At 44.5% G+C, this 13,503-nt stretch overlaps 1 long non-coding RNA gene across 1 annotated transcript; it reads left to right on the forward strand.

The window, feature by feature from the left end:
• The first annotated feature begins 2,633 nt into the window (after positions 1-2,633).
• On the forward strand, positions 2,634-13,427 carry LOC116960087. The gene is made up of 3 exons (XR_004406183.2): positions 2,634-2,711; positions 8,505-8,842; positions 12,684-13,427. It is a non-coding gene; the product is annotated as an uncharacterized LOC116960087 (long non-coding RNA).
• Positions 13,428-13,503: the final 76 nt, after the last annotated feature.

The following is a 13,503-nucleotide window of genomic DNA, read 5'->3' on the forward strand; positions in this document are numbered from 1 at the left end:
CCAGCTCCTGCTGCGAGCAGCTCAGCGGGATGCGGTGGGGGGTGCAGGAGGAGCTGAGGGAGTGCACAGCTGCTGCTTCCTTCAGGAGGGGTGGGGGAGACACCCTGGGCATCGCTCTTATCATCTACCTTTAGACACTGCAGAGTTAGTTGCCTAAGTCTAAACTGATCATCTAGGCTACATCTCTAGTCAGCAGGACAGATTCATCCCAGTTGCTTTCAACACTCATTTTCCACTGTGATAGCACCCTCAGGGAACGCCTGTCTCACTCCATCAAGTACAGCATGACTCCAGGTGAATAATTTGGAAGTGGACAACTAACTTTGAAACGTCTACAATGTCATAAGATTAATTTTCCCTCCTCTCCACATTCCGCCCAAAAAAATCCAGGGAATTCTGCAGGGCAGCTTCACTGGCCAGTGGCTGGCGGCCTCCTGCGCTCTGAGCAGCTTTGCTGGCCTGTCAGCAGCTTGTCCGTGTTACAGCCTGCAAAGTTGGAGTTTTTCTCAGAAAGTGTCTTGTCTTGCCAAATAAATGTAGTATTAAAATTAAGATTTCTCTGGGCTGCACACCGTTATTGTTTTCAGTCAAAATTTCCTTTACAATACTGGTTGTGTCTTGAAAATAATTAATTTGACAGGAAGTTAAAAAGAGAATAAAATTGAGAGGTTTGAAGGCTGGTTTCCAGTGCTCATTCTTCTGTCTTTATCTCACAAGGAAAGACTGCACACAGGTGTCAAATGAGAAGGCTGCTCATAATTACACTCCTTAAACACTTAATAACATTTTCTTAAATTAATATATTCCCCATCTGTGTAGCATTTAAGACATTCAGCTCATAATATTGCCTAGTTTATCAGTGTCAAATGACACATACTCAATCCATTGGAGAATATTATCAACAGATAGAGGCTTAACGTGCATTATTGCTCATTCAGCTAATGAGTGTGATTTGAGCTAGTACTTCTAATTAATAACAGAACTAAAATTCCAGTTATAGTGGGGGTGCTAACTTAGCTTTCTGCAGAAAAGCCGTGCAGATACCAAAAGAAAGTGGTGTGCTGCTGGGCGTCCCTGCAAGCAGGCGTCCCGCGGGCACGGACCTGGCTGTGCTGAAGGCCAGGAGAGGCCGGCGGGCGCGGGGGGAGGAGGGGGCCCGCGGGCTGGGCTGATGAGAACTTCTCGTTACCATGGCTGAAGGAACGTGGGGAAAGGGGTTCGGTTCGGCCGTGCCGAGAGGCTGGGACGGAGCTGCAGGCTCAGCGCCTGGGTGACCTGCACCCACAGCTCCTCCCGAGGTTCTCTCCCACTGCTGGTTTGCCTTGGATCCTCAGTGTGGTGGTACCTAAAAGCATTTGCGTCTTATTTATTTACATCATTTTTCGTAATTAAAGTACATGCTCATTTTGTGGCAGAATTTCTACTTTAACTAGCGCAGTGCCTTACTAAATAAAAGCACATCATTAAAACGCTTTCCTTTCTCTTCTGCACACTCTGGACACATTGTCATTGACTCAGTTTTACAGGAGGTAAAAATGTCAGGAGTTCAACTGGCCGTGACCCTGAGCTAGGATATTGGATCAAGCTTCAAGTCTCCAGTCCTTCAGCTAGGATTAATATGTTTCTGATGAGCTGTTGTGCTTGCACCTTCAAGCCAGCTGGGAATCAACTTGCTTGATTCTATTTGGTCTCCCCTTTCTCCCTTTCTTTGTCTAAATCAGACTCGAAGGTTTTGCAGCTAAAGCGGATCAAGTGAAGGGCTTTGCAGAGCCCAGCCCCACGCTGGGTCTCTCCGAAGGGACAGCACACGGCTCCCTGCATCCGAGCCTTCCCCTTATGGAACATCCTCTCCGTCCCACACACATCAACATTTCATGGGATCTATATCTCAGTTTACAAAACATAAATAATCGAATCAACCAGATTTTAAAGGAGAGGAGACAGAGACTGAAAACCTGTGCAGCATTGACCAGACAGTTTCACGGCTCTGTGAGGATTTGGTCTAAAACAACAGAAAGAGAGAGGTGGATGAGAAATCAAAAATGGAGGAAAAAACCCCAGGATATTGTGAGCGTGGCAAAGACCTATAACCACTGGTGAGTCACAGGAGTCAGCTAGTGCCTGCAAGAGAGAAATTAGGTCCTGCTTTCCCAAAAGACTGTGTACCCCAGTCCTCCAGGCCAGTGAATGGGCTTGCTTTTCCTGTGAAAACCTGGCAAAAGGGAACTTTTGGAGGGGAGTAAAAGGGATGATGCTGGGGACATGGAAGCTCGAACTGTTCAGGGATTAATGGTCTGCCCTGGAGTTTTGCAGACTTTGTGCCTAAACATAGGACTTCTTTAGAGATGTCTAGTGGAAGCAGAAACAAATCCATGGGAATAATTTAGGTACAGCTGATCGTGTCCTGGAATCAGGACGTAGATGGGTTTACATGCAAGGTCCCTCCTACACTATTCCCAGTGATTCCATAAGCGTATGGCTATTGTCCTGAGTCATGCAAAAATCATGGCCTGTTTTCTAGTTGTGCGTTTACAGCTGATGAAAACACATTTCCTGCAGTTCCCCTGGCTGCAATATCAGCCCACGCCCCGTCTAGTGAGAGCGATTGTTTCTCAGTGGCAGTAACAAGCAGAGAAGGCAGCATGCCGCCTTTCCCAAGATGACTGGTGGTGTCTCCCCCAAAATCCTGGAGAGGATACGGCAGACCGCAGGTAGGAGAAGGGGAAGGCACACGCCCATGCTGAGCACTCAGCAGCGAGCACGGGGCTGGTGCAGCATCGCTCCCGCTTCCCCCACCAGCCGCGGCTTTTGCTCAGGGACGTTCCAGCGCCGGAGGTGGGTTGCTCGCCGCAGTCCGTGGTGCCGCGGGCGTTATCCCGGGCCAGAGCTGGGCTGTCACGGGGGCGGTGGTCCCCAGGCAGCCCCCGGCCCGGCCGGGCAGCGGTAACACCCAGCGATTGCCAGGGCCTGTTCCCACTGGCGGGCCGGGGCCGGGGAGCATCGCACAGGGAGCGGGGGAGCGACGGGCAGTTTTAAGACCCGACTCCAGATGAGAGGCAGTCTCCTTCAAAGCACTTTTATACACCATGGGCACTGCTGCCTCTCTGCAATCATGTTGTAGCAGAAGATATTCTGGCAAGCAAAACAGACTTTGGGATTTTTATATTATTTATTTTATTTTTTATTACTCTCTATTCTGAGGTCTCTTTCCCCGTTATATTGCTTATACTTGTCAGAAAAATAACTGCAAGGAAGAATCTCAGAGAAATTGGAACAAGATTTTTACTTTGTTTTTGTTCCTGGTGTTTTGGGCTATTTTTTTTTTTTTTTTTTTTTTTTTTGACTGTAATTGCAGACTCTTCACTGCTGAGCACAGGCTCCGAGCCAGGCATTGTTCCCTTTTTCCAGCTGACAGAAATTTTTTGTAACAACATTTTAGTCCAAGGGGAAAAGTTAAATATAGGCAGGATCAGGAAAATTACCGTGCAGCGTGGTGGAGAAAGTGCTGACTTGAGCCTGTTCCTGAGCAAAGGCAGCAGTGATTTCACGGGCCACGGGAGCTGACTGACGAGGGAAGGAGTCCTGGTTTGCTGCTGGGGCTTCCAGCGCATCTGCAGCCCAGCGTTGTGGGGTTCCTCCTGCCACCCCGCCGCTGGTGACCGTCACCACGTCTGCAGGTCACCGCAGCCTCCTGGGAAGCCCCCACGAAGCCAGGACCGCTCCTCTCCTTGGGGCCCCGTAAGCCGACGCGTCCGTCAAAACCCGAAGCGCTGCCCGGAGCTGGCTGCACCTGCCCCCAGCGCGCAGAGACCTTCCCGCTTTCCTGGTGACTTTGGGAAAGAACCGCCAGCCTGTACCGGCCTGCCCCGGCGAACCCTGCCTGGCAAGGGAGGCGCCTTCCGAGCTTCCTTTTTACCTCAGAAAAGCAAATAAACGGAGACAGAATCTGAAATAGGAAAAAGAACGTAGGAAAGGAAAACTGGGAAATACAGCAAGGATCAGCTGAAGAAGAGGGACTGCACCGGTGTGACTGAGGAGTCGCTCAGCTCCCGAGGCAAACTGCCCGGCTGAAGGAGGCACCACAGAAGCAGGGGCTCTGCGGGACGGGGATTTCAGCCTTCTCCTCCCACTGTGTGTGACCTGGGGCAGCTCCCTCCCACTTAATGGCAGGTTTCTTAGGTTTGGCCTGGAATCCACTGTGATTATACAATCATATATCACTTGTCCTGCCCTCAAATAAAAGTGTGCAACAGTCAATTTGTTAATCTGTTTTCAACAGTCTGCAAGTTGATAAAACATTATTGAAAGAAGAATTAAAAAACAAGGGTGGCTGGAAGAAAATACAGCAAAATTTTAGCAAAGATAAATCCTTGCACCAGACAGGTTTTTTTGACAGAACAACTAATTTTCTAAGCAAAAGTCCATGGACTTCAGTAAAGCATAGGACTAGTTATGTTGGAGAAAACTGAGCCTAGGTGAGTCTGGAATAGATAAGAAGGAGATAACAGCAGGTTGCATTGTGTGGAAAATTATAGGCGTAAGAAGTGGAGTTTCTCTGTAGTAGGTCCTTGAAAACATCACAGTATTTTCATGAGGAATTCTGGCACAAAGACAGTCATTAAGTTAAACTTGCTGATGATCTAAAGCTATGATGCTATTATTACCAAGGAGCCGGTGCTCATATCGGTGTTTCACAGGGGCTGTGTGGGAACCGTGCGTGCCTGCTGGTTTTAAATATGGAATCATAAGCATTTATAAAAGTGGCCAGGAAGTTTACAAACTGAGCACTAGTGATGGTCTCCAGTCCTGCTCCATTCTGTGTTTGTGTAAATTGATTGCAGAGTGTCTCCACCAGCTTCTTCTCTTTATTTGAAATTCAAAGAGTGCTTGCAGTATCTTTCCTCCCTGGTACAGCCTTTACTGCATAATAAACAGCATAGTCAGTGATTACTGTTTGAACCCAGTGACTACCAGTCTAACATGGCTTACAAATTTAGTTAAAATGGAGGCTTCATGTGGGAATTAATAGAGACGTGTCAGGAATATGCATAACATCAGTTACTTTAAGTTAATGCTTTGCATGCAAGATGGGGTGGATGGGTCACTGTGCTGTTTACTGACACTGCAAGGTAGTCAGAGTGCTTCTGGTTTATGCATTAACAGAATTAAGAAAGCAAATCCCCAGAGGGGCAGTGACCTAGCTGTGTGATTCCCACTTACTGAAATGGATTGTACTGTCTTCTCTTCCCATGTTTTGAAAACACACACACAGAGTTCCTTCTATGCTAATCAACTAGGTCAAATAACTTTATTTTCTTCTTTCTTCAAAATATCATTCCGCTGCCAGGATTTTCTCGATGACATGTCAGTGCCTCCTCCAGCCTGATGACTGGTCTTTCTCACCCCACCAAATCATTCAGCCCTTGTCCTACAGACAGATTTACCTTCAATTCTACAACCAGCTAAATGGAAATGCGAGCTCTGTGTGCTGCTCGTGGCTGCTTCTGAATTTCATGTCTGCAGGTCTTGAGGGACACATGAGAACTTGGTAGAACCTGAAGACGGCTCAAGACAGTAAGGTAGAACCCCCCAAACAAGAGCAAAAATTAAAACAAGAAACAACAACAAAACATTTTTCCTATGAGCAGCGACTGAGAAGCCATGTGGTTTCTAAAGTGGAGACCAGAAGGGGAATATGATAGAAGCGATTAAAACATGTAGGGCTTGAAGAGATGTGTCAGAGGCCAAAAGACAATCCATGAAATTCAAATTATATTTTGCACAGTCTGCAGTTTGCTGAGGGAACTTGCTGCTACATTAAATTGTTCAGGCCAAGAAAGCAGTACAGTTTTAAAGCAAACCAGAGTTTCTATAGTTACTGATAAAGATTTCTGAAGAACAGCATTCTCATCTATCAGGAATTAAGACAGCCACTAGCAAAAAGCATCTTGGGTGAAACCAAAAGTGTGGTGAAAAGAACACAGCTGACCTTATTTATGAGTACATTGCACTTTCCTCTGAAGCAGCTCTGCTTTGCTTTTTTTCCTGCTTTGTTTCACCTCCAAGCACACACATTCCCTCTCCTCTGTCTGTAACCTCTTCCCAGTAGTTTCCCTGTCTGCAGAGTAAGCAGTGGAGCCCATGGGGGAAAAAAGTTGTAAAAGGAAGGGAAAATGGTGAGATCAGTATATATCTTTTATCTCACTTCTGTTGCTCTGTAGTTATGTAAATGCTGTATTTAATATTCTTGTATAATAAATGCATCTACAAATGCCAATTATGTCTGGCTCCTCTCCACCCAAATTCCTAAATGATCCAAAGGACAAATTAAAAATTAGGTCAGCGCATCTTTGCAACAAGAGTGAAAAGCTCTTTCAACTCTCAGGGAGTCCTGAAGACTTGTAAGCCTAATAATGCATGTACCCCCTTTATTATTTTATTTCTCTATTTTTACTTGAGAAAAAACCCCATGTGCAGGGGACAGATGAGTTTAACACTAAACAAAGCTTTTCTTCCATTACTATTTAGAGGACTTTAAAACACCTGACGTGTTGAGGAGGAATAGTCTAGGGACTTTCATTAAGTCATGTGACAAGAACTTATTTGAGGAATGTTGCGACTGTACTTCTGCACTGTGCTGTTTTAAGGAGGCATGTAAGAAAAAAAATCAATGGCTTTCCCCCTTTTTCTACTCCATGCAACAAACTGCTGCGCGGGATGCTGGAGGAGCCTCTGGGGCACACTGACACACGCCATCTGTCCCTTTGCTGTCCATCCCTCCGTAGCTGCTGTACATATAGAGCCTGACAGCTGATATTTCAGCCCAGAACTGATTTTTCTCTTCAGATTCCAATAACTGTGATCAAACACAGAGCATACTTTTCTTTAGCTGATCCTACCTCATCAGCTGTCGCTGGCACACACCTATGGCACGGGGGTTGCTTGGGTCAAAGCTCTCTTTGCTCAGGTGGAAGAGCGCTTAAGGTCTTGACTTGCTCTGGAGGGAGTTCACCCAGCACCAGATGGGATAGAGCATCTCAGAATGAGCCAAACTGTCTGTGTCATCTGACACAATCCTAACACAAAGTCTTCTGCTAGAAGATGCCCAGTGCTGACATGAGAGAAAACCTGGCTATTTTTATTTGACGGAATTCTTGGAATTGTAGCTTTGACTGCAAACATCTCGGTAGACAGCTGCATCATGGAGTTGTCCTCTAGCTCTGTCCTGGACCTCTCCAGACTCTGGGCTTGAGTCCTCAGCAGAACCTGGTTCTCTTCAGATTTCCTCAGTTGAATCCACACACTGGCTCTGTATTTAAATTTCAAAGACAGCCCTCCAGTGCCCCTTCTCTCTCCCGGAGGTTGGAGGTCTCACAGTCTTGCCCAGTGCCCCATCCGAGCTTGGAAATGCAGAGGCAAGATGTTCTCATTTACACCTGACATCTTTGGTAGTAGGTGCTGGCAGAAGCTGATAGATATGTCACAGGTTCTGAAATTATTATTCTTGACCTTAGATCACACAGGTAAAAATACACAGCTTGATAAGGTCAGTAAAGAAGCCTGTTTGCTATTTCATACTCCAATTTCCTGTTCAACAGCCAAACTGTTTTGAGTTTTCTTTAGAATAGGGTCCCACTTGTGTCCATGAGGATCCTCCTTCTTGCATGTTTTCTTTTTTCTTAAAATCTCATGTTTTCTCTTTTCCTCTGAAATTTGAAATCACTGTTCCCTAAAATAATCAGGAAGAGAGTTTGGCAGAGCGTTCAGGTCCCTTTATCAGTCAAGCCCTCATGCCACCCATAGGTGAGTGACTCGGCAGCATTTTGTCATCAACTGCTTGACATTTCAACCAAGTTGAAGGTAAAATGCCAGCTGGAAAGGCTGACAACACAAGAAATAACATAGAAACATTCAGAGCTCAGTACAGAGAACAGGCAGTATAAAAACATAGAGTACAGTGTACATGGTTCCATTTCTTTGCTATTTAAAGCCTAGAAAAGCCCTTCTCCATGAGCTATTTGGGTGGTGGGCTTGGTAATGGTGTATATACATGATAATTGTTTAAAAGATATGTACAAGCCTGCAATAGGAATTTGTTGAGCCTGCACAGCAATCTCCCTCTGTGGGTTCTTCACTGATGGAAGGATTTTATTTCACCCTCTCTCCTGAGTTCAACATCCTAGCAAGGGACACTGACAGGAATGTTCACCAGGTGGTTAACAGTATTTCATTTCATACATCGTCTACAATGTACTGAAGTCAGCACGCTAAGTAAAGGTGGGGAGACAGAAGCCTGTGTGGATAAGTACAGAGAGGGGCACAACCAATGTAAGCATTATATCTACACAATGAACACTTTTTATAGACTAAAATTGAGACCTCATGGTTTTAAAATTAAAAAGTAGTATTCACCAAGTGAGTCAAAAAAGCCTTGCTGAATTCAAAAACTATGACATGGGTTTTCCGTTTCCAACAAGGTATCTGTGTTCCTGGTGTTTCTGCAGACACTGCGTTGGCAAACCTTGTACTTGCTTCAGTGTCTCATGTTCTCTATGGCTCACATAAAACCATCCTTTGTCGGAGAGGCCCAGCGGAAGAGCTGATCCTGACCTGAAGTGAGGTCTGTCAGTGGAAGACGATCTTCTCAGCCCCCATCAGCTACGGAGGCTCCATCAAGGAATAATGCCCCAGAGGGTCTTCACAAAACAGGGTGATATGGGGGAGACAGTTGACAAGCTGCCTTGTGTCACGAAGCACACAGACACCAGGGATCTTCTTCCACTGCCTGAAGATGCTCCTTGCCCAGCAGAATGGATGAAGTATTCATGGAACATGCATGAAGGTAGGACAGAGGAATGTAAGATTCAGCTGCACAGCTGGGTGAGGGTATGGAAGGACAGAAAGGAGAGAAATGAAATACTGGCCAGCATTCCTAGATCATCTACAGTTAGCCTGAAAGCTCAGCTTGCGGGCCACTGGATCCCATTCTACCAGAAGGCTGAATTTTACAGGTAACCACAGAACACCTTGTAGACTGGGATGGCCATGTGCCTGCTAGTGGAAGAAGGCAGGAAGACATTAATGTTAAATAAAGCTGATTAGCTGTGAAAAGAGCAGAGCTGTTATACATTCATCTGTGGTTTGTGGCTAAAACCCCAGAAAGATGTATGTGTTGCAAAAAAAGTAAGACTAGCTTTTGGTTTGGTTTTTTTTTTTTTTTTTTTTTTTTTTTTTTTGGCTGCCAATGTATCAAGCCAGATATCTGAGTAGGAGGCAGGACTGGAAACTTTTGTTGAAGAAACAATTTGAAAACTGACTTTACTAAAACTTTGAGGTATGAGGCATGTGCTAGAATATAAGGGTCCCTAGCTATGAATTATGTGGAAAGGGATTGAAGAGGGTATCAACTACAGCAGAGGGGAAGAGTGGATAGTATTTTGTATTAAAGACATTTTCACTATTTTCAGAATTGTTAATTAGAACACCCAATAAATTAAGTCAGTGTGTTATCATCTAGGTCTTACATGAGAAACCTTACCTTGTCGATCCTGTTATGACAGATGAAGATTCATTGCTCATCAGAAATTTGCAGTTACTTTAAAATTGTTTATAACCTGATCATAGGTTATACTATTGGATGCAGGATGGGGCAATATATCCTCATTACAGGACGTATCGTCACCTCATTTTGTTCTAATACAGCCACAGAGAAACTCGTAGGTAGAAACACAGGGACCAGGAATGCAGATGCTGTGTGCAGAATGGAGGTTTGGGTCCTGAGCTGGGAAACTCAGACATAGAAAGGGCAATTTTGTCACTGTGTGTATAGGGAGGAGGTCAGTGAGGAGGAGCAATGTTGTGTCTGTGCTTTCAAAGGCTGATGAAAATCTAAGGAGAGGATAAAAAAACAGAGAAAAATCCTGTCTGGTTGATGAACTACCCTACAGTGAGACATTTAAATAGTTCTGTCTGTTTATCTTTTTTTTCCAAACAGAAATGACAACAATAATAAGTCATCACTTTCATTAGTAAAAATATCCAGACCTAATAAGGTTTGATATTTACAGGAAAAGGCACTATAAGGACTAGTGACAGGGCATCAATATTCACCGAATACAACCAGCTTGTGATTGGGAACAATTGGCCACAAGAACTGTTTATCTGGGAAGAAAATTCAAAGAGAAATATGGAGGAAATGCAGGCTACCCCAAAGCATATGGAAAATCTTTCATTAGTCTCAGCTGTGTCTGTATTTCCTGCATTTAATTACACCTGCAGTATTAGGGCTGTGGAAATGGAACGCACTCATGAGCTGGTACTCTCAGCGCTCGCACGTGCTGTGCAAGCTGCTCTCGCTCAGAGCAATAGGTGAAGCCCTCTTACTCGGGAATTTTCTCGTTATGTATTTACATCCTTAACTCGTTAAAATGTAATTGTATTTCAAAAATGCTTTCTCATTGCGAAATCAAATGAGCATGGTTGTAATAGTATATATTTTTTTCATTTGGAGTGTACACAGCAGCTATTTAGCCTGCTAAGAGCCCCTCGGGGTTCAGAATCCGTGCCACATTGCGCTGCAGGCTGTGAACGCCTACAAGCGCGTTCTGAGTTTCCGCGAGGCTGCCCGGGTCCTGCTTGGCGCTGGGCACAGCTGCCGCGGAGCCGAGCGGGAGGGCGGCCGAGCCTCTCGCCCAGCCGAGCTGCAGCCAGAGGCACCCAGGGGGCACTGGCCTATCCGGCGCCCCGGCCCCTCCACCGCTAATTGATAACTGGCGTTCAATAAAGCGAAGTGGCGTGCACCCCTCCTCGCCGTGTTATTTCGGCATAATTAAGCAATGATGTAAGCTGCTGCTTTCTCAAAACATACATGCGCATAGCAACAACCAAAAAAGGTTATATTTCCTTCCTCACAAGAAAATAACTCATTAATGCAAATTTGTTTGGCATCTCTGGTTCAGTTTGCCATGGGCAAAAGAAAGGAGTCAGGTTCAATCCAAGTTTAATTGCTACAAATGCTTTTCTGGGACCACATGAAAACACCGTGATTCATACATGCTATTAAGCTTTCCAAGTGATCGCCTAAATATGTGAAGTAGATACAGAAAGGATAAACAAAAAGTTTAAAAGCAAATGCAGCCTTAGTTATACCAGAATAACCTCAAAGCAATTCTGTTGATGCGGTAAGGTAAATGAGGTCAGGCTTCAGCCCCATTTTATTTACAGCAGAGACTCCCAGTGTCTCCCAGCTCCAGCCGCCCTGCACGACAGAAACCACACGGGGCTGGGCCGGTGCACGGCCGGGGAGGGGGGCACTGCTCTGTGCGAGCAGGAACAGGCTGGCTGCTGGGGGCAAAGAGCAGGTCTTCTTCAGAAGTTGGAAGCGAGGAAGGAAGAACAGAAGGGAAATTGGAAGAAAAAAAAAAAAAAAAAAAAAAAAAAGAAAAAGGAAAGCTAGAAAAAATGTCAGAGATGGAAAGACAGAAAGACAAAGAAAGCAAAATAAAAGTAATACATAAATAGAGAAAAAAGAGCAAGAAACACTTCCAACAATGCAGATGGAACTGGATATAGATCAGAAAGAAACAAAAGCTATATAGCAATATAAATTTTTAAGCAAAACTCACCACTGACCTCAGATAATAAGAAACAGTTCAAGCCAAATAATGGAAAATCAATGGGGGTAAAAGAATAACCCAGGAGTGAGTCTGCAGAAAGTATTCCTTGAAATAAAAGAAGCAATGAAGAGCTGAAGTCATCTTTGCTTAGAAATGGGTGTGAAATATTGAAAGAAATAATAGACTTTTTTCTTGGCATGTATTGTGCAAAAAGGGAAGGGTTTTTTTCCCTAGGTCAGTAGAGAGATGTTTTTCCTTTCTTGGACAAGGGAATTTCTAGAAAACCTCTGTCTTGTGCTAATTTTTCAGCATGTATGTATTTGTTCAAGTGAAAAATATAAGCAAAATTGAAACCTGATAGAGCAAATAAGCACAGTAAAGGGTATAGTTCTGGCTAGCTATAGGGGTTGTTAGAATATAAGTACTAAAAATTTTACTACCCAAATAATGCACACATTTCAAATTTGCCTTCATTTCAACTGATAATAAAACCAAGGTAATAAAATTGTGACAAATCACATAAAGTTGTGATTTGCTGTTGAAAAGTAGCTTCTTGATCAAAAATATTTTATGAGTTATCATTTTTACTGCCTGCTATATTCTATGATATTTTTAAATTAAACAAGAAATAATTTTTGTTTTCAATAAAAAGATTGAAACACTACTTTCCACAATTTTGAAAGAAGATGTTTCACCAGCATCTGAATTCTTTTTGCAATTATACTTCTGTGTTTTGTTTTTCAGACACCAAACCTTGTTGCAACGGACATTATTTCACTAAGGCTTCTAATTTAATTTTATTTCCATCTTATTTTTCAAAGGATGCATGTGGGTTCTGGGAAAATGGCATAAAGGAATGTTTTTATTCCAGCAGAAGGCTCAGAAATTACTTTTTGCAGTCTGTGCAGTAAGAAAAGTTGATTATTGTCTCTATAAACAGAACGTTTGGTCATTGGGGATTGCTTCCACAACAAAAGCTTCACTTCTGGAGCACTGTATCTTAAATTGCAAGCGACAATAAAGACAAGAACTGTGTCAGTGGCGTCTTCCTTTCCCTTGTCCCAACAGAGACTTTCTCCAGAAGCAGCGGTTTGACTGAAGGCAGGGGCCAGGGCGGGGATGAAGAAGCGCCCCAAGGAGTTCTAGGCAAGGCATCGCTCCCGGCCTCTTACACCCCACCCCGGAGGTGTGAGAACCGCCCCGCCTGTCCTTCCTCCTGCCCCACGGGCCCCCCGCGCCCCCCAGCGCCAGCGCCGGGGCCGTGACTGGCCCCCGGGCAGGAGGGGCCGGGCGGTGGGGCAGCGGGTTCAGGGGCGGCGGGCAGGTTCCCAGTTCGCTCCGGGTGGAAGAGGAGTGGGAACAGCACAGGAGGCAAGGAGATGAAGAAGGCCCAGCACGTGCGAAATGTGAAATAGGACGGTCTGACAGCTGCATTTTGAGGATGGGAAGGCGTGTTGGGGAAAGACAGAAAGCACTTTAAAACAATTTCAGGGAGGAGGTTTTCCTGGTTGTTTCTTGGTTTTTTTCAGAAGTCATTAAATGAGATGTACATTATGTGTACAAGGCAAGCTAGCTTGGCAACGTTAAGGAGATAATAAAGTGCACCACAGAGTTTTCATACTGTATTTGAACAGTGTAAATTAGTGAAACGCCAGAGAAAGCAAACTTGTTTGCACCGGTTGAGAACTTAAACACGTTGTGAAGTTAGCGTTCCTGTGCTGTTTTCATATTGTTTGAACTTCCCTACAGTTGCAGTAGTTACTTGTGAATTTGTGAAAAAGAAAAATAAAATCTTTCCATTCTGATCAAGGATATATGATATTTTTTTAAGAGTGGCATTACAGAGGAGCATGTAGAAGGAAATAGTACTTCCCTGAGCCCACAGCTG

Source organism: Tyto alba, unplaced genomic scaffold (assembly GCF_018691265.1).
Source record: "Tyto alba isolate M040663 unplaced genomic scaffold, T.alba_DEE_v4.0 Super-Scaffold_29, whole genome shotgun sequence".
NCBI classification, from domain to species: Eukaryota; Metazoa; Chordata; class Aves; order Strigiformes; family Tytonidae; genus Tyto; species Tyto alba.